The sequence below is a fragment of the Lacerta agilis genome, chromosome 6, assembly GCF_009819535.1.
Source record: "Lacerta agilis isolate rLacAgi1 chromosome 6, rLacAgi1.pri, whole genome shotgun sequence".
Classification (NCBI taxonomy): domain Eukaryota; kingdom Metazoa; phylum Chordata; class Lepidosauria; order Squamata; family Lacertidae; genus Lacerta; species Lacerta agilis.
The window spans coordinates 58,543,687-58,570,085 of NC_046317.1; positions in this window are offsets into that span (position 1 = coordinate 58,543,687).

Sequence of the window (26,399 nt, forward strand, 5' to 3'; positions counted from 1 at the left end):
ACATAGAGATTTCTCAGGAGACAAATGAGGTGATCCGGCACTCCCATTTCTGCCATATGTTAGAAGACCATTAAAGTGAGGGCAAGGGAAGTCTTCTGTGCGAGAGCCTAGGTGCAAACTCCAAAAAGGAAAATGGCAAATTAAGCATCTCTGTTGCAAAAAGAAAATAATTCAGGCTACAGTTTTGTGGTGTTTCAAACAAGAAGCCTAAAGACCAATTAAATGTAGAATGGGTTGTTAATGTCAAATTGCCAGCAGGAGCAGGGATAAATCAAAGTTCATTCACCATGTTTCCTGTCTTGTATCTTTTGGCAGTATTCTCTCTGCAAATTCATAAGTGTGAGACTGGAAGGACTTGAGATCCACCGAACTTTCAGGTTGAAGTCATGGCAATTGCTTTTCATTTAATTTAGTTCTCTATGCCACTCATGAGCAGGTGAGATTTTGCCACTTATATGCTCATTTTTATTAACAGAGGCCAGAATGAGGGGGTCTTGCAAGTATTTTACTTTAGCTGAGTGGGTAATGAGAGGCCACAAGTAACAACTTCATAAATGTCTCTGACACCTTTTCCAGATGCCTCCTGCCTCTAAGGGTTTGCCTGCTTGTACTAATTGGCTGCTTCCACAGGCAGAATTAAGAATCAACTCACATATGAACATTCTGGCTCATTTTTTTATGTGATGAATCAACTATCAAGGCAGGTTGGAATATTTTTATGAAGTCAGTAGACTGACAACATATATTCACAGAGACCGGTTGTGCTTAGAGAGGCTACACTCACTCTAAAGGACCGCTCCTTTATGCAGTTTGAGGGTACTTCTGGATACATTGCTGTCACTTGAGGCTCAGGTGGCCTCAGTGGCATGGAGTGCTTTCCATCAACTTCAGCTGGTAGCCCAGCTGTGCTCCTAACTGGACAGGGATAGCATATCCTCCAACATTTCTCCAATGAAAATCGGGAAGTCCCATTCCATAATGATAACTTTACGATTTATACCCCCCCACACACATATTATTGGGTTGCCCCAGCACTCTGGGCAGCTTTCAACATATATAAAACATAATGAAACATTAAACATGGGGGGGGGGACAACCCTTCCCTATACAGAATTCCCTTCAGGTGGCTCGGGGCTGGATAACTTCATACTCTCCAACATTTCTCCAATGAAAATAGAGATATCCTAATGAGAAGCGGGACATTCCAGGATCAAATCAGAAAATGGGATGGCTTCTGTAAATCAGGGACTTTCTCTGGAAAATAGGGACACTTGGAGGGTCTGGGATAGCATAACGTCTGTCAGCTATGGGACGCGAGTGGCACTGTGGTCTAAACCACTGAGCCTCTTGGGCTTGCTGATCAGAAGGTCGGTGGTTCGAATCCCCGCAATGGGGTGAGCTCCCGTTGCTCTGTCCCAGCTCCTGCCAACCTAGAAGTTCGAAAGCATGCCAGTGCAAGTAGATAAATAGGTACCGCTGCGGTGGGAAAATAAATGGCATTTCCGTGACCTCTGGTTTCCGTTACTGTGTCCCATTGTGCCAGAAGCAGGTTAGTCATGCTGGCCACATGACCCACAAGGCTGTCTGTGGACAAACGCCAGCTCCCTCAGCCTGAAAGCAAAATGAGCATCACAACCCCACAGTCGCCTTTGACTGGACTTAACCATCCAGTGGTCCTTTTAATATGTTTAAGAAGAAGCTTAGAGTGAATTTTGTTGGTAGTGCACACCCCCTACTGGAAACCCTTAAGCAGGGAAGCCAACATGCTGCCCTCCAGACGTTGTCAGACTACAGCTCCCATCAGCCCTAGTCAGCATTATCAGTGGTTTTAGGGTGGTGGGAATTGTAATCCAGCAACATTTGAAGCCACCACATTGTCCACCCACTGATAAACAATTTTTTTGGTGCAGCTGCTGAACAAAATGACCAGCCTCTTCCCAGATTGCTAATGTATATCACAGTGTAACTACAGTATAACTTGTCTGTTCATAGACTCATATTCAATATTAGAAACTTGTGACCTTCAAGGGGATTCAATGGGAATCCATTTTTAACAAAGGTTCATCATACCACAACATATTACAAAATAGTGATTACTTTCTAATCTTGACAATAGCAGCATGATATGACATCTCTCTGGACATCAAGGTCAGAAAGCACATTGTTAACAAACCCACTTATGACAACTGAACAAAAGGCAATTTCTCTTACAAGGTCCATCACTTTGTTAATGAACCTGTGCACTAAAGTACACCTGTTTCCTAGATTTATAGACATCTTATATATCCATTAAGCGTTTACAGGCTTATTGGTTGAGTAGCTCTTTGGCACTTGGGATCCAGACAGGAGTTGATCTGACAGCACTGCTACTGCAAAGAGGATCATGCAATGATGGCTGATCATTACAATTGGGGGAAGGGCATTTCTTTTTCAAGAATAGTCAGTGGGAGATGCGAAGGTGCTGTCAACTTGATCAAATGTTACCAGATCAAGGGGAGGGAGGGTGGGGGTTGAAAGAGATGAACTGTTTTTCTCTGTGTGTGTTTTGCACCAAAGGTCGGCAGGTTGGTTCAACTCCTTCATCCATGCAGTCACTTAACACCAGACATGTGAGTTTCCCATTGATTTTTATCGATAGGTAGCCTCTAAAAGCTGTGATAGTGAGGCCCACATGGTGGGCTTTCAAGCTATAAATATGGGTTAAGGTTGAAAATAACTCTAGGGTGAACTTGGGGATTAAAGTGAAGTGGTCGAATATTGTCCATTTAGTTTTCTTTATTTGCAAGATCACTTCCCTCTTTGCAGAAGAAAGACAGAGAATAATATAGAATAGAAGTTTCTTTAATTCCAGCAATTTGAAAGACTGTCTATAAGTTTCAATGTAGCCTGAATGTGTGTGTGTGTTTCATTATAAGAAATTTATCTTTCTGGTGAAATATTATGGCCAAACTACATATTATATTTAATTAATAGTGTGTAGTTACTAGAGATGAAAGGAACTTTCCATTTAAGTTCTCAGTGTTTCTCATTTTTCCAATCATAAACTCAGTTCCTCACACTTTTGCAACAAACTGTGATTTTTAAAAAATGCTCATGAAAATTCACCAGCAGTTTAGTGCACTTTTCTCCAGATAAATCCATTTTTGTATGCAGTTTTGACTAATGTATATATATTTTGCAAACATCTTCCCTGATATGAATTTTGGTATGTTATTTTCATTCATCTATTCCTTTTTATCTACACCTTTCTCTAATATATGCATTTTTAAAGCATTGGTTGTAGAACTGCACCACAGAATTCTCATAAGTGCAAGTTTTGAAGGATGGCTGTATTTTGCTTCTCATATTGTTCTGGAAAGGGCATATTTGCTTTTACATGCAAACAGAATTGAATTTTCTCCTCCTAGAAGTAACATCTGGTTGCTATTTTTTTAAAAGGCATGAAGTGGGGGGGGGCATAACATGCAGGCAGCAAAGATTTATCCCTAACTTTCCTGCCACAATCCATAAAAATGTTGCCCTCTGCACGGCTAGCTATGAGGGCTACTAAAAGGTAAATGTAAAGGACCCCTGGACAGTTAAGTCCAGTCAAAGGCGACTATGGGGTTGTAGCACTCATCTCGCTTTCAGGCCGAGGGAGCCGGCGTTTGTCCACAGACAGCTTTCTGGGTCGTGTGGCAAGCATGACTAAATCGCTTCTGGTGCAACGGGACACCGTGATGGAAACCAGAGCACACGGAAACACCATTTACTTTCCCGCCACAGCGGTATCTATTTATCATCATCATCATCAACAACAACAACATCATCATCATCAACTTTATTGCACTAGCCAAAGGCCATGACATCATTCACAATGGGAACAAAAAGAAAGCAACAATAAGCATAAAAACCATAAACACATCAGGCACTGCAGATACAATAAACCACGATTACTTCTCTTAAAATTATTTGTTACATACGATAGAATAGCAAGGGTTTCTCAGGTAGAAAGTGCCAGCTTAAATGTCTGAATCACCTTTGCAATTGACCACTATTTTATCTAGTTCTTTTCTCCTGATCTTCTTAGCTGCCAACACATATAGTGCTACTTTATAAGTTACGAAGTCATCTGTATCACTCAGCAGCCATTTCACCCTTTCCACTCTGTTCGAGTGTGTTCCATTTGTGAGCAGGGGTTTTATAAATCCGTCTCTTGGTTCTATATATTGTGTCCTCCCTCAAAGAGGGCACGTGTTGCGGTGAGACCTTGGAGACCGATCCCCTGTGTTGTGGGTGGGTAAGACTGGTTAACCACAACACCCAATTGGTAGGTTCCTTGATGTTGGGTTCAATCTGGCCAATGGGGCACAGTCCAAATGGATCGAGGGAACTATAAATACCATGCACATGTCCCAGAGCTTCCTCTTTCAGTGCGTGCATTCAGCACACCCGCCCACCTCTTCCTACTTTTAGAGCTTGTGCGCTTGACCTTGCTATGCCGTTGTGTGTCATCTGTCATTGGGACAGGGGCATGGCAGGAATTTTTCCCACTTGGCTGATTGGCTGTTGCCATTTGGGTTTCACCTGCCATGTAGCAAATCGTTACAGCTTTTAAGGTTGTGGATAGGCTCTGGCTCAGGTGATAGGGATGGGAGAACGCTCTTGCCATCCCTATGTGAAGGGTATTCTGTTAAAGGAATCCAGAGACTCAATGGTTTGGTCAACCCCTGAGAGGGGGTTGTGGCCATGCCTGAGTCCAGCCAGACATTTGGGTGGCGGACATAGTCTGTTCCCAACTTTCCACTTATCCAGGTGTTCACCCTTGGCTGACCTATGCTGGTGCCCTGGGTCAGCGCTACCTGCAAGGGTGCAGGGAGCTAGTTGAACCAGAGCCTATGCAACCACTCACTTTTTGTAATCTATAAAGTTGTGGCCTAAATTCTGCCAAAAACCAAAACTAAAATTTGAGTCAAGTGTGAATTTATTTAGGGGGAGGTCTCTGGGTCTGAATACACAAATAGCGGGCATTGCAATAAATAGTGGTACAGGTCCTCTACACAAGGTTGCCCACACAGACAGTCTCTCCTTGTACTGTACTTTGCCATACCGACCATCCACCATACCTACTTACAGTGGTACCTCAGGTTACATACACTTCAGGTTACATACTCTGCTAACCCAGAAATAACACTTCAGGTTAAGAACTTTGCTTCAGGATAAGAACAGAAATCGTGCTCTGGCGGTGCAGCGGCAGCAGGAAGTCCCATTAGCCAAAGTGGTGCTTCAGGTTAAGAACAGTTTCAGGTTAAGAACAGACCTCTGGAACGAATTAAATACGTAACTAGAGGTACCACTGTATCTACTTGCACTGGCATGCTTTTGAACTGATAGGTAGGCAGGAACTGGGACAGAGCAACAGGAGCTCACTCCATTGTGCGGATTCGAACCGCGAACTTTCTAGTCGGCAAGCCCAAGAGGCTCAGTGCTTTAGACCACAGCTCCACCCGCATCTAGCTAGTAGCCATACAGGGGGCACAATTTTTTCCTGATCACAGCTCACCAGAGATAAATCTCATTTTCCTAAATGCTGTGGTCTTAATAACACACCCTACACCCAAAATTAATTTAACAAACAACAGGGATGTAGCTACGTGACATGCATTAGGCATAACTAAATGTCAGAATTTTACCGTGTTTTTTATTGCCTATTTTTTAAATTATGAATGGTAAGGGAAAGTGTTTTACAAAAGACCTAGGTCTCAGTCAGAGCAACTACATAAAGGCAGAATGGTTCTACATTAGTCATTGTCTCTTGGCCTAAGTACCACACTTATATTATTGGGAAAACAAGGCTGGACATACAATGACAATGAGTTTTAGCTTGCAATTCAGGGTTACATTTTTAATACGTTTGTGCAAGTGTTTATAGTTATTTTTCTTGTTGATTGGCTGCCTTCTTTTAAAATTGTTTGCATTTTGCATATTTAATGCTTTATATATATCATCACAGGAGGTGAATGATAATATAATATATTTAAAAGATAAGAAGAAACTGCTGGATCAAACTAACATCCCATCTAGTTCAGCATCCTGTTCTCACAGTGGCCAGCCTGTGGGTAACACACAAGTAGGACTTGAACACAACGGTACTTTTGTCCTAACCCACCAACACATGCCTCTAGCCACTAATCAGCTGTCCCCCAAAGATCTGCTCCCTATGGAGAAGTTGCAGTGACAGTGAGACCCCACTCCTCTGACAGCTTATATCCCCTACCCTGATGTGTTGTGTGCCTGCAACCTGAGACTTCTCCTGCATGGAAGTCATTACTGTTCTTTCCACTTCAAGCCCCTCCTGGTTCTAGGAGACAGTGGTGCGAGGGAAACTGGGGAGTCTACTGACCCATCTGTCACCTGAACAGCCTCTTTTTCTTCCATCACATCCTGCATGCTTTCTTCCTTCTCAGACTGCCCTGACTCTCCTTCTGCCCCTCTGTCCTGCCTCCTGCCTTATGGGCATAAATCTCTTGTCCCATCTATTGGGTCACTCCTCTGGCCGCCTGCCTCTGCCACACACCCTTTGGAGCCCTGCCAGTTCCTGTCAGCTTTCACTTTCTGTGGTTTCCAGTAACTGGTATTCAGAAGCATATTGCCTCCAACAGTGGAAGTAGCATTTAGCTTAGTTGGTCTCTAAGGTGCTGCTGGATGGATTTTTTTTAATTTTGTTTTGACTATAGCAGACCAACATGGCTACCTACCTGTAACTGATAGCCTTATCTTCCATCTATACTAATAAAGTGCAAGTGTCTCTGTGTCCATGGGATTGCGCTACTGCGCATGTGCCCCACTGACAGCTGTTGGGACTTGGAACGCAGAGACTTCGGGCGGCCGGGCAAAACTGTTGAAGCGGCGGGTGTGCGCTCGCGTGGACGTACTTCTAAGCGGCAGTGGCCGTTACAAGTAGCGGCAGGCGAGCAGTAATGTTTCACCACATATGTTCTAGCGCCCATTAATTTAACGGGTTTAAAACACTAGTTAATAAATAAGTTGGCTAAAATATAATATAATAAGCATTTAGAATAAAATATAATAATAAAATAAAATATAATAAGCATTTAGAAAATTAGAAACATCGACATTCTGTGTGATTACCTAAGCACTCCCATTCATAATTAAATGAAAAATATTGCATATACCAGATTTCATAATCTGGCATGGTGCAAATTGGTACATCTGGTTGGTGAAAAATAGAATGCTAGATGAGATGAGATGAACCATTGGTATGATGCAACAGGACTCTTCTTTGGTTACTTGTGAAGAAGCATTTGAGAAAATTGTAGAGGTGTGAAGAAGAGTGCAGAGGCCTCACTATGCATCAGAAACTCCCCATGTGACACCAAACATACGACTGCCTAGTTACTTATTCATGAGTAACACAATGACAAGATTCTATTCTTTATTTTTTTATCCATGTTCCATCATATCTATGTTACATCTTGAATGTACAACATGCTGTGTACATGCTATGTACATGAACAGAGGGGAAATTTAAGGCCTGCTCTCTACATGATTTTTTCTTCATTGGTGTTGACTCTTGTGAAACTTTATTATGTGAACTTTATCCTAGGGGCACATAAGGTTGTGGAATAGTAAGCAGCTCATAAGCAATGATGTTCTGATTTTACTAGTTAATAATGATGACAGTCACATTTTTTATCTCTCCGTCATTAAACCATAATTTTAAATGCTCCATTTGAGAAACAGGCCTCCCACTCAGTAGAGCATTGCAGAATTACGGTGTGTGCCATGAACCACTGTGACCCTCTGGCAAAAGCAGCCATAACCTCATCAGAGCTTCTTCGAAGAGACTATTAAAGGTGCTAATGGGAACAAGGTATTTAAATTCATGACTCAGAAAGGATTATCTAGAGTGAGTTGTTTTACACTGATGCCTGAGTTCCTCTGAGTGTCTCAGAAGGATGGGAATAAACAGTGGAAGGGATGGGGGAGAGAAGCAATCATTTTGGATGACTTTGCTTCTTCACCTTTAGAGAATATTTACATTAATCAACCTCCAGGCCAGTGAAACATTTAACACCTGAGAATCTCTGTGCTGTTTTGCCTCCTGTGATGGTAATTTAAGATAATGTGGATGCTGCTGATCTAGCTAAACTTAGAATTCTTGACTAGCTCCAATTGAAAGCAAGATGGACACTGTTCCTTTCATAGAATCATAGAATCATAGAGTTGGAAGAGACCACAAGGGCCATCCAGTCCAACCCCCTGCCAAGCAGGAAACACCATCAAAGCATTCCCGACAGATGGCTGTCAAGCCTCTGCTTAAAGACCTCCTTCTTCTAGCTTTCTATCACCTTGGTTGATACTGAGATTGTTGGAGGTTGGCATCCATCTGGCTTGAGAGACAATGGAGTGTGCCTCCAGGGGTGAAGTCAAACTCCTGTGTTTGTAACATCAAAGTGACCTCCCTGGGGCACAAGCGTGGGCAGTGTGTATGGAGGTTTTGGGCTGCCCAAATGACAAGACCTCTTGGCCTCACTGATGTGGTCCAAGGGAAAGCAGAGCAATATGTTTGGCACCGGTTTGGCTGAAGGAGTTGCTGGAAGGAGGCATACAAGGTGCGATCCAACTATGTTAGGGACTCCACTCAGGATTTCTGTAGGGTTTACTCCTCAGCCTTTTCTTCTCCCAAAGATATCTCACAGGGCAGCAGAGACCAATTGCAGTCGTTAACAGTTGTCAACAGGTTTACCTCACCTATCAGCCTATCACCCATTCCCACCACCCTTCTGAGTAATACCCCTCCTCACCCTCTCACTATATATAAGGGTCTGGTGACTTCTGTGTCAGTGTATCTGAAGAAGTGTGCATGCACACGAAAGCTCATACCAAAAACAAACATAGTTGGTCTCTAAGGTGCTACTGGAAGGAAAATTTTATTTATTTTTCATTTTGTTTTGACGAGGGCAGCAGAGGTTTAGGACCAGAGTTTACCTTCTTCTGGTTGGGCTACCTTTGCAAGTTGATGAGCCCCATCTGCCCCTCACTTCCCTCTACACCATGTGCAGAAACTATCTTCTTTACCGCTGGACCCACTATTGGTCTCATCTGCTCAATCAGCCAGAGCCTCTATTCATATACAAGGGAAGTCCTTAACTCACTGAGGGTTTAAGACACATGGGCTATCCTCACCTGATTTAGCCAGTCAGTGAAAACCATTCCCAGGGTGTGGCCGCTGTCACACACCAACAGCATCTGGGAGCCACAGGTGAGAGCTGAATGCAGGGTTGGGATCAAAGGTGGACTAATTACCCCAGAAGGAACTTGAAGTGGATTAAGCAGACTGTCTCATGCCCCCCCCCTTACTTGTGGTCTAAAGGAGGGAAGAGACTGGGCTCTGAACATAAGCATGTTGCAGTGCATGCCCTAAGAATGCAATTTGTTCTTCCAAATATCTTGTAATCTGCAAGGGGGGAAATGCCACTTTATAACTGTAAGGTTCCTGCCAGAACATGATTAGCAACAGTGGATTTGATGCTTCCTAGTCCAATCTACCCCTTAAGAACCCTTTAACCAGAGGGGACAGGACTGCAGATCATGACTGAGCTGCCTAATCACTTTGTGACTCCACTACACCACTAACATTAGTATAGTATTAGGGACAATCCATCCTAAAGACACCTGTGCACTTTTATAGCCACTGAGGATCTAACCCATTAAATCTTGCAGTTTATGTTTCTCAATGGCCAGTTCTACAATAGTTATAAGAAGGAGATTCATATTTCTCAGCCTGCCAGAAAGCCAAGCACACACTACTTCTGATAGTAGCTAAGGGTGGTTATTTTTCTACTGTTAGGTTTTTAATCACTGTCAGCCTAGCACCGTGGTCCAAACAGACATATAAATAAAAATTTGGGAAGAAACTGTGTTTCCGTTTATCACTTGTGATAAGACAGTCTTGTGTGTCTTTGACACTTGGCTTCCTCTTTCTGCCATCCTAATAAGTAAAATAATATGGCACAGAAAGCAATTTGCAAACAAACCTTCACTGCATTTGACTAAATCGTCATTGACAGTACAGGGTTAGGGGGAGTTATTTTACTCAATAAGTGGCTGTATACACACATACACAAATGCATACAAATGATTGCAGCTGTTGTTATCACAACTTTGGAATAAATGCAGATGGCGTGAAATAATATTTGAAAGCAGCTAATAGAATTTTAATGGCCTTTGAAAGAAAATAAAAGGAAAAAGAATTGCTTTTGCAAGGGATGTGAAAGGTATATACGTATACCATTGCAATGTGAACAAAAAAGATGGTCTGGTTCTTACATTTGCACATTTTTGCAGGCAGATCCCATGCACTCATTATTTATGGGTAGGCTAAATAGCAACTGCAATCTACAAAATATTCAATGTGTCTGCCTAGAGTGGGAAGTTTGCATTATGCAAATGCCATGTATGATGAATGAACTGCACCAAACATCTTGAGGAGTCACAGATGTTAAGCATGCCGGAAACATGGAAAGAAGCAAAGACTGCAAGTTAATTGATTTCCATGTTGCAACAGTTGAAATACAAGCAACCAGGCAGCAATGCACATTGTTGATGTTAACTTTCCCACTAATTTTAAAAGGCTATGCATCACCTCCGACCAGATTTGCTGGGGAGGAAATCAACAGAAGATGTTGTTATTACATATATCTAATGAGGAATTAGCTTTATATGTGGTATTCATTTGGGTGTGTTTATGAATAGGAATAGAAAATAAACCCAGACGCAATGGCAGCATTCAGAAGCTTAATTTACATGAGTAGTACCATGTAGACAGTGCCAAAATCTGCCCATTCCCACAGACATTTGCACTGTACATGTGGAAGCCAGGAAGCAGGTCGAGCATGCATATGTGACATCAATAATGAGGCTACTCAGCAAAGCTCTGCTCCCACACTGGCCAGTCACATGAGTAAAACTGAATATACCTAATGCTTGCCCTCTCTGAGCTTGTCCAGTTTGTACTATTATAGACATGAATTTCATATTTTGTACTTTGTAAATGCAGAGAAGAAGGAAAAAATAATGGCACCTTCCAAAAGTTATGCCATAAGTCTTTGTCAAACCTGAACTGAATAAATTTGTTAAAAGAGAACATTTTCCAATACTCGTTAGAGAGGAGATCTTTGGTCATAGGGCAAGTGTGACATATTTTTCATCTTTGAAAGCATATTCTGGATTCTGGTAGATACCCCAGAACAACATGAGTGGTTCCTCAATGACACCTTGCTCAAGAGGGAAAAACCTCTCCAGAACTCTCAAGAGTTTACTCAGAACACAATGATGGAAGCTCAGGTTGAACACACACACAGCACAAATGAGAAAAGATTTAACTGAGTCCAAGAGGAAGTTAGTGTAGTTAATAAGCAGAGTCAAGAAGCTATTCATTAGAGGATTAATGCTTCCTTCAGAAAACAGAAGGTATGCCCAAACGAGGTGTATAAGAAAGAAGCACAAACTTTAGCAAAAGAAATGCAAATGGACAATGAAATAATGTTTTTAGCATTATTTATTTATTTGAGACCCACAATGATGATGATGATACTGCCTTTAATAGTTAAAAAAAATGCAGCTTTCAGTACACAGGGGCCTTGGTTGGCTCATTGGACAGCAAGGGAATTAAAGGTGTGCTGAATAAAGACAAGGCAGAGAAGCTGAAAAAATATGCATCTGTTTTCACTGTGCAAGTGACTCAACTGTCATTTTTAGGAAGGGAATAAATTGTTGGGTTTCTATTCCTCTCACTGTGTAGATATTGTGTTTACTGTACTGTACTCTTTTTTGCCTTCACTTCTGACTTCTCTCCGAGGCAGACCAGAGAGAGGAGACATGTCTTCTTTTGTTCTGCCTTATGCTTAATAAAGTAGTTCAGCGCTTACAACCCCAGCCTAGCTCTGACTGTGTTTTATCTCTGCTGGACTCTGGATGTGTGCTCAGTGTCTCCAAGGCATGAGTCACTATAAATTGTCGGGGAAGGCTGCCGGAACTCGCTAGAGCTGCACGCTGATGGGAGGGACAGGCTGGAAACGTTCCTGTCATTTGCCTGGGGGGTTGTCCTAGCCCCTGGTCAACCCGACACAAATGGGGGGGGGGCGACGACAAGAGGTGACACTCTAGCCTTTATCAACAAATTAAAGAGTAACAAATCACCGTGTCCAGAGAATGGTGTTCCAAGTATCCAAAAGTTCTTAAAGAACTGAAATGTGCAATTGCTGATCATCTAGCGAAAATATATATTCTGTCCCTAACATCACACCTAAGATCAAGAATTAGGAATGGTTGTGGATCTGGTTTGAGAAAGAACACATCAAACACAAGTATGCATGGGTATTTTGGATAACGTCGTGTGATTAAAAACCCAGTGCTGAAATGCAGTGACTTCAGTGCATACGGAAATGTTATCCCAACCTGAGAACAAGGAGGAGGAAGCTGAACTAGTTGTAAGCAAGAAGACAGACAGGCAGGAACTAGTTGGGACAGACTTGGTGGGGGCACTGCCCCATTTGCCCTTAAAGAGCAGCCTGTGCTGAATAATCATTGTTGCTTTAGTTTGAAATGCTTTACCCCTGTGGTTTAGCTGTGATTTTTGCATTGCAGGAGGTTGAACTAGATGTCCTTTTGTTTTCTTTTCAATCCTACAATTATATGATTCTATCTTTGTAGTAATCTGTGTATTCAAATATTCTAGACCCTCCTCTGCTGCCTCTTTATTCTTTTCCTGCCAATGCCTCATCTTCTCAGAACACTCATTCTGCTGTAGCACACAAGGGACTCTGCTACATTGGTTTTAAAAAAAAAAAAAACATTTTAAAATGTGTTTTAACACTGTGACACCAAAATAGCGTTGTAGAGTTTTGTCTTTCGCCAACATGATTTCCTATTATGAGGTTTACAATGCATTTTTCTGAAATGTTTTTTTTTTTAATGTGTCTAGATCCAGCCTAGGACTCCGGGTTAAAGATCTTAACACCTCTCTCCTTGGGTGTATTATAATTATTTATTATTTATTATTTATTATTATTTATATCCCACCCATCTTGCTGGGTTTTCCCAGCCACTCTGGGTGGCTCCCAACAGAATATTAAAAACACAACAAAACACCAAACATTAAAAACTTCCCTGAACAGGGCTGCCTTCATGCTAGTGTAGACAAGGAGATAGGCTGGTGACATTATATTCATAATGCTTTAATCCATAATGTATTAAAGATTCCCAGCACTTCTTTAGTCCCAGGATAATCTTTATTTTCACCTTGGCATAATTTAAGGAACAATGAGAAATAAAGAAACCTTCTATTGTAAGCTTTTTCTAAATAATGTGATTGATTTTTTGTATTTTTAAAGAACTGGAAATAATAATAGATATGCTTGAATTCAGGCAGGTACCTGATACCAAAACAGAAGAAACTGAATCTTTTTGATTGGTATAAGATTTTGTAAAGCCTGAGACTCAAAGGTTAAGCATAAATATTTTAGCAAAGTTAATAAAAGAGAGCAAAAAAGAAAGACAACAATGAAAGACTTCCAGTGATGAGGTTAGCTAGAGAAGCTCTGCTGGTCCTCTGTGAATTATCACAGAGGGAAGGCCTCATTCTTCAGTCTCATGATTGCATCAAAATGATTTCAATTCATTTTTTATATTTGGCTATTGTTTCCTCATAAAAAGTCTTCCAACTTTCAGACGCTCTGTGCAAAATGGAAACTACATCCCTTTGGTGCATCATTAAAGAAATGAGCAAAAATTTAAAAGTCCTATCGTGTGGATCTAACTATGTAGGTATTGCTACAGAAACTTCCCTCTTAATCCATTGTTTGTCATTCATGCCGCTTGTGCCTTTTCTTCTGGTAGCCAGTTTTTTCCTGATCTAAAGTGCTGGGGGCCCTTATTTAGTGGATCCATGGGATCTCCTAGAAGTTGAACTTTGCATTCCCCTGTCAATGATGAATTAAAGGAAGGTGTCTGATTTCAATGCTATTTCACCTGCTGAAGTCACACTGGGATATCATCTGAGTTGCCTATAAAAATTTAAATGAAGCAAATTTTGAAATGAACACAGAATGATGTTCCTCAAAGTAACCACATGAAAAACTCAGAGAATAACCAGAGTAAGTAAAGGTAAAGGGACCCCTGGCCATTAGGTCCAGTCGTGTCCTATTCTGGGGTTGCGGCACTCATCTTGCGTTACTGGCCAAGGGAGCCGGCGTACAGCTTCTGGGTCATGTGGCCAGCATGACAAAACCGCTTCTGGAGAACCAGAGCAGCGCACAGAAATGCCATTTACCTTCCTGCCGGAGCAGTACCTATTTATCTACTTGCACTTTGACATGCTTTCGAACTGCTAGGTGGGCAGGATCTGGGACCGAGCAACGAGAGCTCACCCTATAGTGGGGATTTGAACTGCCGACCTTCTGATCAGCAAGCCTTAGGCTCTGTGGTTTAACCCACAGCGCCACCCGCGTCCCTAATAACCAGAATAATTTGATACAATTAACAAACACACATACAAAAACTATCTGTGAAGTATATTACTGGGCTAGAGTCCACTTATTAAGAAAAGCAAAATTTGGAAGTTCCTTCCTGGACAAAGAATCTGAAGTGTTTTAGGTAAGCCAAAAGATATTTGATATGCAACATTTCTGTGGTGGAAAGGTTTTACACAACATTGATTACATAGTTCATTTATCTACAAATACATTTCCCTGTGTATGTTACTCATGTGATTTTTATTTCTTTAATTATCTGAGCTCCTTTGTACCTCAGTTTCACCCCCAGGCACACTGAAGATGCTCTCCATTGCTTACGGAACCTTTCTGGGAATTGTGGATATTACCTAATTAACACAAAGAAAGTGTTGCAGAGGAGAAAAGTGCTGAGTATAGATATTAATTCCTCCCTCCCTCCCATCTAATGCTGAATGGCTCCCCATAGTCCATTCCTCTAATACTCCATTTCTGTTCCCCATGTCCTAATTGATGGAGACTATTGCTGTTTCTGTAAGTTGCACTCCAATCGACTTTGCTGACCCCTCTCTGATATTTAGCTTCCATTTCTTTCCTGCTCATTGTCAGACCATTTACGTAACCATTCCTCCTTTATGTGCAACATTCACTTTTTTTTTTTGCTAGGAATTAATAATAGATAATAGAATATATAACAGCAATCATTTTGCAAACCCTCATACATTTTGCCCCCTTTGCACTTGCTTCTGTTGATTTGTTTCATGCCCTTGCCTTAATGCATTTGTGTGCATATGTGAAAGTGAATTTATATTTCTTCTGTACCAAAACAGAGGCTTTAATGCATCACTTTCCCTTGCCTCGTGAGAGCAAATGAATCTTCTCTTTCTCTTGCGCTGCATAGATATTAAACACATTATTCTGTTTGGGTTGAATTCTAGTAAAATTAAATTTCCGTGCTGAATCCCATCTTCCCATCTGTGAAGCAAAGCTGGAAGGGATATATGCAGCTTCCAGATATTCTACAGAGGTGGTGGTTGTGTAGGGGAGGTGGGTGGGGGAAGCATCGTAGGGGATAGCTACCATTTCCCCTTTATTAGTGGTTTTATGCCAAACATGATAAATGCGAGCGTCAGCGGTGCAAATTCCAACATCTGCTCCATCTCTACCACACAGACGTGTTGACAGGTGTACTCTCTTGCTCTGCATTGCTTAGAAGCTGACAGATGGACTGTCAGCAGTAAATAAAGGATGGAACCTCACAGAGGAGTAGCAGGGGGCTCCTGAACTTTTCATGCATTTCTGTTAATTTGGTTTTAATATTCCCCACTTTTTCAGAGCTCATTCCTACCCCCAGCCTGGAGCTCAACAGCTTTTGGCAACCAATCTCTCTCTCTCTCTCTCTCTCTCTCTCTCTCTCTCTCTCTCTCTCTCTTTCTCTGTCTCTTGGGAAAAGGAAACTAAATGATGTTAATCTGCCAAATATTTCTCATTATTAGGAATGCAGTAAAAATTAACATAACCCTCATCAGAACTTAACTGCCAAAGCAGATGAGGTTAAAGGTGAATTAGAGAAGCCAGTTTCATTTCTTTTTTGTGCTTTCAAAAGAAGAAGTGGAGGCAAGGTGCACAGGATCTCTCTTACAACAAGACCCTCATGGTTGAAATGTCAGTTATTTGAAGCTGCTAGTTTGTTGGAGTTCACACTGTGTCAAAGCTCATTTTACTGTGAACATTTCCATCACTTGCAAAACAAAAAAACAAAACAAAAAAACACCTCAGGTTATTTTATTGGTTGGGCAATGCCCTGGGCTGTCTGCAGAGATACATATGATCCTGCCATGCCCAGAGGCACTACCTTACTTCCTAATGTAACTAGAGTGAGCCTTTGTAACAAGCTCTTTATATTACGCTATAAAGGTTCAAAACATTAGTTTCTGCTCGAAGATTTAATGGAACTGTGTGCAGTTTTCTTGGAATTATCCCAGATTGTCACAGAACCAGGGATGGGGGAGAAATCTGAATTAATTTGCATTTTAATGCAAGCCTTCCTAATTCACTCTTTTTTGAAAAGATGCATGAACCAAAGTGTAGCTACTCTTCAAAATTCACACTTCTCTGAATTATCCAATACAGAGCTGCAACCAAAAAATGTGTATACAAAATTGTTTGCATGAGGGGAAAATGTGCATAAACATGACAACAGTGACAATAATACAAATTTGCATTATGTTAGGTAAATTGCTTGCTAGGATGTGTTTTTAGGTAAAATTGCATTAAAATGTGCTTAATAGGAGAAATGTGCACTAAAATGCTGATGATTATGTGGACATTTTTAAGTGCAAAGTGATGCAGAAACGTGGAGGCCTTTGCCTAAATATGGGGAAATACAAAACTGAGAGAAAGAAGAATTGACAGATTTTTTTCTGTCACTATGGGTTAGAGTTGAAAGGGACCATGAGGGTCATCTCATTCAATTCCCTGCAATGCAGGAATCTTTTTGCCCAATGTGGGGCTCAAACCCACAACCCTGAGATTAAGAGTCTCAGGCTCTACCACCTGGCCCTGCAGGTTGTCATGCATGTATCCCTTTTGGATCTAGGTTCTCCCTGAGCTTGAACTAACTACTGAACCATCCCTCCCTTTTACAGCTTTACTGGAACTAACTATCCAAACCCAAACCAACATGTCAAGTACCTTCCTTCAGTTGTACAGATTAGTCTAAATTTAGCATTTTGCTTAACAGAGTGCTGTATGGTAGGAGATATGCTCAAGACACTATCATGTTTGCGCAACAGCAGAATAACTTAATAGCTAACTTGGCCTTGACAAAAAAAGGAAATCCTGCCCTTATTGCACAGGTTAAGATGGGTTGACTTGTTGAAAATTACTTAGGAATTCTACAATATTTGGACTTTCTTTAACTCAAAGCACATAATAGGATGGGGGACTTAAAAAGTTTACTTTGCCTAATTGTTTCCCAGACTTGCATTGATGAGTTCAATAATGACACTGAAACGGTAGTCAGTCCATGTTCATATGTGAAAGAGAGCATTTTTTTATTTTCATATTTGTTAATTTTTAATACCAAAATAACAACCAAATCCACAGGAGATTAATTAAAAGCATCATCTCAAAAACACCAATAGATTTACTGCCCTTTGCTTTCTTGTTAAGTAACACTGTCTATTCTGTGGGGATTTCTATACAGATAAGCAGTGCTGAATCAAAAGTGAGTGAGCAAGTTTGTCTAGAAAAGTAAGCCTATATTCATGAGATGATGACTGTTTGCATTTCAGATATATGTCTTAATTGTGGAGTCTCATTAGATGGATACCAATTTTACTTATTTTATTTGTTTAGATTAATAGCCCAGCCACCAAAACACCTAAGGCATTCAAATTTCATTAATAAAATCTGATTACAATACCATTTAAAACCCCAACCTTCTGCTAGTTTAATCCTACTAGTAGCAGAAAGCAAACTTTCTCCTCCACACAGTCCATTCACTCAACAGCCTCATGGAAGAGACAACAGGTTTGCACCACTGACCTCAATGCTTGCTGGCTGTGCCACTGAGTGCATGTAGATCAAAAAGTCTATGCACATAACAGTTAAATGTATGTATTTGCTCAATGGGTCTGGAAGACCTGTGGGATTAGGGTTCCTGTGATCTATATACATGGCACCCATTTTCAGAACTTCAGCACTTTGCATGAAAGTTGGGAAAAGGCCAGGTGCACATAGTGAGCCAACAGCAAGCCCCCCTCCATGGAAGAGGCAACGTGTAAAGGGGGCTTGGGATTCTGATGGTTTTCCGTTTTTAGGTATACCAGTAATACAACTAGATTGCATTGCATTCCATAGGAGATCACAGCCTTTCCTATTTTCACAAGTCCAGATAACTGCAGAATATTATTGAAAGTAGGGCAGCTCACAGTCCACCGATTTGCTAGTTTCTCTCTTAATAATGAAACACTGACCACCCCGCCCACTGCTTGTTATGTAATCTAGAATTAAACAGCACACTCTGTTCTCTAAGTGGCTCATACAAGGAGTGTGGGCTGGAGATATAGTGGCAAGCCAGGAAGGATGGTAGTAACTTTGGCAGGTGTATCTTGGCCTCCATATATTAGAAATACTGCACCTGCGAAGGTGACCACACCCACGGTCTTTAAGGGGCAGGATATATTTGCATCTGGGCACAGAGCCTAGGGCTTGCCAATCAGAAGGTCGGCGGTTCGAATCCATGTGGCGGAGTGAGCTCCCATTGCTCGGTCCCTGCTCCTGCCAACCTAGCAGTTTGAAAGCATGAAGTGCAAGTAGATAAATAGGTATCGCTCTGGTGGAAAGGTAAAAGGTGTTTCCATGCGCTGCTCGGGTTCGCCAGAAGCAGCTTAGTCATGCTGGCCACATGACCCATAAGCTGTACCCCGGCTCCCTCGGCCAGTAAAGTGAGATGAACGCCACAACCCCAGAATCGTCTGCTACTGGACATAACGGTCAGGGGTCCCTTTACCTATACCTAGCCTACAGAGAGCTTTGAAAGGCTGGTTTATTCCTTGGCATGGCCTGCTCCTAATGGAAGAAAAACTCCTAGTACTACATTCTGGCCTATCTCAGTAAACAGTATCCATATTTTAACAAGAAACAACAACCTGCTTATTCTGGTAGTGCTTTGTTTCACATGTATGCAACATCCTGAGTCTTGCAATATAATTGATCATAATAACCCAGAGAATGGGAATCTGCAGCCCTCAACATGTAGCCTCGGCAGTAGTCAAGGATGATGGCAGCTGGAGTCCAACAACACCTGGAACTGAAGGACATAAGTTCTCCAGCTATGATCTAAGCCAGTGTTTTTCAACCACTGTTCCGCGGCACGCTAGATGTTGCCTGGTGTGCCTTGGGGAAAATTGTGTTTATTTGATTCCTATTCAAGAGAATTACTTTATATATAGTCAATATAGGCACAGAGTTAATTTTTTTAACATTTTCTAATGGTGGTGTGCCTCGTGATTTTTTTCATGAAACAAGTGTGCCTTTGCCCCAAAAAGGTTGAAAAACACTGATCTAAGCAGACATGCAAGGCTAGACACACAACTATTCATTCACTTGTTAATTGTGCTAGGTTCACAAGTAACCTTTTTCATTAAACACACCTTATAAAACTGTAACTAGATTAATAACTCAGATGTTGAAATAAGTGGAGTAATTACATATTGCCGTCTACAGAGTCACAAGACCAGCAAGGTCAGAATCTCAAATTACCTCAGTGTACCACTGACTTTATTTCTGCAGAGCAGAGCTGTGAGACCACTCATAGGAAGGAAAAAGAAGAGCATGTCTTATCTATAGGCCAGATATGCACACTATCAGGTTCACATCAATGCTGCCCTCTCTCAAATAGGCCAGGCAGCAGACTAGCAAGGGCAAAGGGACATATGTACTAAATTACTGCTGCACTGGTGCATCTGAGCTCGGAATGAGGTCTATTATTTCCTGCTGTGGCATCATATTGTTATTTGCATTTGTCAGCTGCTTTACACAAAATAAAGTCTCAAAACAACATGACAAAACAGAATACAAATAGATAAAATAAATTATAAGCTAAATGTAAAATGATGTACAATACAAATTTCCTAAAATGCTCATCATGCAATACAGTAAAGACAGGTCTTCCCCCACCTGATGGGGGGGGGGGTGCCACAGCCAAATCTGTAACTTAACCACCAAATATCCTGGGAAATTAAAAATGTCTCACCCTGGCACCTAAAACTGAGAATGATGGAGCCAGGCATGTTTCCCTGGGGAGAGCATTCTGCAAATGGAGAACCAATACTGAAAAAGCCCATATGCTACACCTGTCCTCAGGCTTTCTTTTAATCATGCAATATGATTGCTGAGCGTTATTCACTTGTGTATTGTGCTGCCTTTTGACTGGCAAGCTTTTTCATTTTCTTCTTATATGAAAGCAATCTGAATGCAGAAGACTTTCAAGACTGCGTTGATTTGAACATATTTAAGTCCTATTCCATGTCTGCTCAGAAGTAAGTCTCATTTAGTTCAGCTGTCTTACTCCCAGGTAAGCATGTAAGGCACAGGTAGATAACCTTCCCTCACCCAAGGGTTGCATTTGTCCTTGGCCAACCTTCTGGTGGCTAGCTCTTGCATACAGAGGACCCATATACACACAGCACAGGCACACAACCCCTGTAGCTGATCCAATGTTATTGCCTCCTCCCTACTCATCGAATGATCAATCTAATAACTGGGGAGGGTGTGATTTGCAACCCCATGAGGGATAAGTGTAAACCTCTCCATCTACCTTAGTGCTCAGTCTACTTTACATTGCTGGTTTTTTTTAAACCACTATTGCCCAAATCCATGGAATTTGGGAGGTCAAGAATAAGTTGCATGGGGAGACTTGATCCTGCACCTAATCTGGGATTCAGCCATCCCTGAACTGTAGGACTGCAGCTCTAGTGTGTTAGCAACATCCAAAACATCATCACTGTAAGACTGTATCATCATGCCAATATTCTTAACAGTCAGAAAAACGCAGCTAGCCACTTGAGCCAAGTGCATGTTGTTTTATCAGTAACAACAATAATTAATAGGAAACCTCAGCTCAGTATGTTTTCCTCTGCTAGCCTGAAATCAGAAGCTTGATGAGCTCTGATGTTTTTGATTTAATGGAATTGTTTTGCAGCACAGAGATGGTGGTGATAGCCAGGCAGTTGGAGGGTGGGGGGAAATGCCCTATTTTAACCAAGGCTCCACTGATCCTCCTAATACTCTGTCAACAGTTCTCTGTCAGGGGATTTTTAAAGGAATGGGGCAACCTAGGTGTCAAACCAGCCAGCAATAGAGATCCCAGAGCAAGCAGTTCATTAGTGTCACTAATGTACGTGAGGTGTAAGTTCCACAGAGGGCTGCAGAAAAGAATGTAAGAGGCATCTTGCCATAATGAGCTGGAAAGTGTCTTTTAAAGGGCAGGCAGAATGATTCACGCTGCCTTTCCGAGTGTCCTGTAAAGGATTCACTGTAACACAATGTGGAGCGTACAGAAGTGATAGCTAATGGGAAGTTGTGGCTTCCCACATATTTTTACAAAATGGAAGGGTGCTCTTTTTATGAGGATGGAAAGCTCATTTTTGCAGAGTGGGCGAGCAGACAAAGAGAGAGACTACTAGTGTCTGAAAAAAATGTGTGGCAGATACCTGACTTCAGGTCTAAAGTTCAGGACTCTATGGAGCTTGTTTCAATAGGAGTTGAATACTAGGAGCCAGAGTCACAACTTTAATGGAAACAGATTTATAGTGCTATACTGTGCATGTTCCCAGTTTAGGAAAGCTTTGCAGAGGAGCTCTTAGACAGCTGGTTGCGATTAGCTCAGACTGGGAGCTTACAGAGGACCTGGAGACTCCTGCTTATCTGGGTAGGTCCTTACATGTACTTCTCCCTCCGCCCTGTTAATGCAGCTGGCCAGACACTACACAAATACAGGTACCCCTAAAGTTCCACCACAGGTTGGCAGCATAACTGACTACTGGTATAAGAGCTCAGCAGACAACCTACTTATTCTAATGAGTAGCTGGATGATGTGGCAAATGGGAGTTGTTGTAAACAGGTATCTGCTTTACATTCCACTTAGTTTGATAAGAATTGAGCGGATAAGCATCCCTGGATGGTTGCCCACTTTAACCTGCTTTAAAAGGCTCAGGACACCATGATTGCATTAGCTTTCATATTCAATCTGATGTCAAGCCTGAAACAAGAAGGATAAAAAGCATTCTGTGTGACTTAGACTAATACCAGACCTGCTTATCATAGCTATGGAAAGTGACAGACCATGTGAAGAAAAATGCATTTGAACTTCAAAGTCTACATCCCTCTCTTTTTTCTTTCTTATTTACCTGCCAAGAACCCAAAGCTCACAATTCCAACTTTCCTTTGCAACAGCTGATGGGAGTTACTGATGCTTGAAATATTCATGGAGTGGCAGCCAGCACATCCCCTATTGCGGCTTTTGATGCAGATAAACTACCACTTGAGGTAAATCTGATATAGGTCAGAATTTGGGATGGGGAGTTCTACGCAAATGTAAAGGTGGGCCTAAATCATCTTGCCCCCCCCCCACTTATTTCTCTAAATTAGTTTCTCCCCCTCCCAGCCCCCCCCCCAACCTCAAGCAAATAACAGTTGATTCTCCACTGCTTTCTTTGGGCTGGGGTAGAGTAAGCAGAACTTTCCCCAGAACCTTTGAGAAGGGGTTGCTACTACACACTGGGTCTCCCCAGGAAGTATGGCTAACAGCAAGCAGTAGAAAAAAAATTGCGCTGCTTCCTATTGGCCACACTTCTGGGAGAATCTTCAGAGCGTTATGCTGTGACATGACAGCAGTTCGTGGGAAGCTGTGGAGAGAGCTTTGCACCACTCTGAGTGATGTGGGGCTTAAAAGCAAAATGTTTTACAAAGTACCTTGTAGGATAAGTGCCAACACCTCCTCCCACCCCACCCCCAAAATTGGAGCAATTTTACCATGCTAACCCCCTGCCAATTTTTTAAAAGAGGAGTTTCATGTTGTACATTCAACAAACACTGAGCAATGCCTGGAGCCCAGTGTGTTTTGCTTGCCCACCTCTTAAGTCCAGCCCTGTTTATATCCAGTCTATATTAAGGATCTGTAGAAATGCAGTATGCTCATTTGTTGCACTTTCTTTTCTACCCACACTCACATGCTCAGATTGTCAGTTGCTTTTTTGCTACACCTGAACTAGGAAACTATGGTTTGTACTTGCCGCCCCCACCCCAGAGTGAAATCAGCTTCAAATTGTGACTACACTTTTTCTTCTTCTTGCAGCACCACACCATTATTTGGCATTATGTTTGAACCAAACAATTGTTTTAACTTTTTTCAGAACAGGTGAGGCCATCTTCTTCTTTTTCTGGGTCCATCAAGATACCTTTTTCTGCTTTTATTTGTAATTTCATTTATTTTAAAATAAGAAGTCAATCTATTTTTAAAGGATAACAACACAGAAAGGATCCTACATCAGCCTTGCCTCTTATTTTATTACAGACTCCCTAACCCGATTCAAACTGATATTTCCTTTTCAAAGCAGACCGAGACAAAGGTGCCTTATTGTGCAGGAATGATATATTTAAATATATAAACAAAATGTGGAAAAATAGCTTCCTTCCCATTCACTATCACCAGTGCAGATAGCAGCCTGAAAATTATTGAGACCAATAGTGGGTCCAATGATCAGGAAGGTAGTTTCTGCACGTGCTGTAGAGGAAAATGAAGGGCAGATGGGTCTCATCAACCTGAGATGGTAGCCCATCCAGGAGAAGGTAAAATCTGATCCTAAACCTCTGCTGATTTGGAGGACAGCTTCAGGACAAAGAAAAGGCCAAGGAGTAAACCCTACACAAATCCGCCATGGAGTCCCCAAGCTACTGCCAAACGTATTGCTGTGCTTTCCTTTGGGCCACACCAGAGAGGCCAAGATGGGGGTCTTGCCACTTCAGTGATGCTAATGCAGCTGTGTGACTTCACCCCCGGAAGCACACTCCATTGTCTCTTGAGACGGATGCCAACAAAAAATTAAATATAATGATGGGTTTTCAACAATATGAGCTTTTAAGCAGAAATTCTAGGCTAAGTTACAATGACACGAAGAGATGTTTTGTATACTTAGCTGCATGTAACTGTCTTATCTGATCTTATGCATATATATTCAGAAATAATACTCAGTTCAAAGGGGTTTATTTCCCAGAAAAAGTGCAGAGGATCACACTCATAATCTAAGAGATCAGTGAGAAAATATGTTTGTGCCTACAATATACAGTATAAGAAAAATAATAATGCTGTCGAAGGCCACAATGCCACTTAAGCCACTTAAGCCCTATTGAGTAGATAATGATAAGATGTAAGTCTTTGGCTGGGCCCTAAAATCTTTAGAACAGCAGGCCCCAGAGTATGCAATTGACTTTATCATTGAAATGCTCTTAAAACAAATCACAGTGGGCCACTGCCAGTCCTACCATCTGCTATGGGACAGCATGTAAAGGACTCTGAACCACCCCAAAACATCATCCATAATGAGGATGCAATAGTAAGCTGATAATGAACATTCACTAGTGTTTGGGTTGCATTCATCAGAGATTTGCTCCACTTGCTCTTGTACACCGTGGAACTGGGCTCTAGTAAGTGGAAGAAGACACTCAGCAATAATAGTCCCAACTGCCCAGGTCATCCATGTATTCCAGTGATCAACCAGGGCTTCAACAGGAGCACAAACAAATCAACAGAAACATCCCCCTGAGCCATCTGGAAATGAATTGGACCCATCAGCCACTGGGGGCAGACCATTCTAGGTCCCCATGCCAGGGGAAAGCCGCTGAAAACATCAATTTCACTGGAAAATGATCTGATCACGAGCTAATGGTAACATAAATGCCCTCACCTGCAGATCACACTCTCCCTGCCATGTTAAGTGTAGGAATGATCCTTGCCTGACCTGGGTAGGCCACAGCCTGTCCAGTGCATCACACTCATGTCTCTGACCTTTGCTGCCTTTGCAGAGGCATGGCTCACTTTCCACTGGGTAGGAACATGACGTGGTGGTGCAAATGTCAGAGGAAACATACATGTCAGCTCATGATGTAAACTTGCTAAAGGTCAAACTGTTCCTAAACATGTGCATATTCTTGCTAATAAAAAGAGGCTCTGCCAAGCTAGCAACCAGCTCGCTCAGGCGCAGCTCACCTGCACCAACTCCTATGCTTGTCTTCACTTCATTAAGAAATTACGAACCATGAATAACTGTTCCTTGAAATAAGGAACAGTTGGCAAGCCTACCAAAGATATTCAATAATATCCACACCACACTTTTTTTAGTTCTGACATGTGATTTGAGCTTCTCTCTCTTCTTTTGCTAAATGTTTCTCTGGGTGTTGGTCTTAAAACAACAATGGCAATATGTAGCACACTTGTTACACAGCGGGAGGGGGATAAGCCCAGTGATGTGGAATGTTCTTCTAGGGAGGTTCCCTGGAGACCATTTCACATTGCTTCTGGATGATGAAAGTTAGAAAATGAAAGAGGAAGGAAGTGATGGTGGGGTTGATGCTGTTGTTTGTGCTTCTGTTGTTTTAAAATTGTTTTTTTAAAAAAAATAAAAATCTTTGCATTCTTTATACTGGCCCATGATTAGCACATTTATTCATTCAAAAATTATACCCCACACTTTCCTCTACAAAGTTGCTCAAAGTGGCTTGCACATCTGTTCCACATCTATAAATAATTTGGAAGAAGGAATTGAGGGGATGCTCATCAAATTTGCAGATGACACCAAACTGGGAGAGGTAAATAATGCTGCAGAAGACAGAATCATGATTCAAGATTACCTTAACAGATTGGAGAACTGAGCCATAACTAACTAACAAACTAACTAACTAACTAACTAACTAACTAACTAACTAATAATAATAATAATAATAAATTCAATAGGAACAAATGGAAGGTTCTGCACTTTGGCAGGAAGTACAAGCTACACAAATATAAGATTGGGGGTGGCGGCACCTGGATTGCAAGTAGTACATGTGAAAGGGATCTTGGGGTCTTAGTAGACCAATCAAGGGAAGTAATAGTACCACTTTGTTCTGCCTTGGTCAGACCACACCCATATTACTGTATCCAGTTCTGGGCACCACAGTTTAAGAAGGATGTTGACAGGATGAAATATGTGTAGAGGAAGACAACAAAGCTGGTGAAAGGTCGGTAAACCAAGCCTTATGAGGAATCATTGAGGGAGCTGGGTATGTTTATCCTGGTAAAGTGGTGTGAGAGGAGATATGATAGCCATCTGCAAATATGTA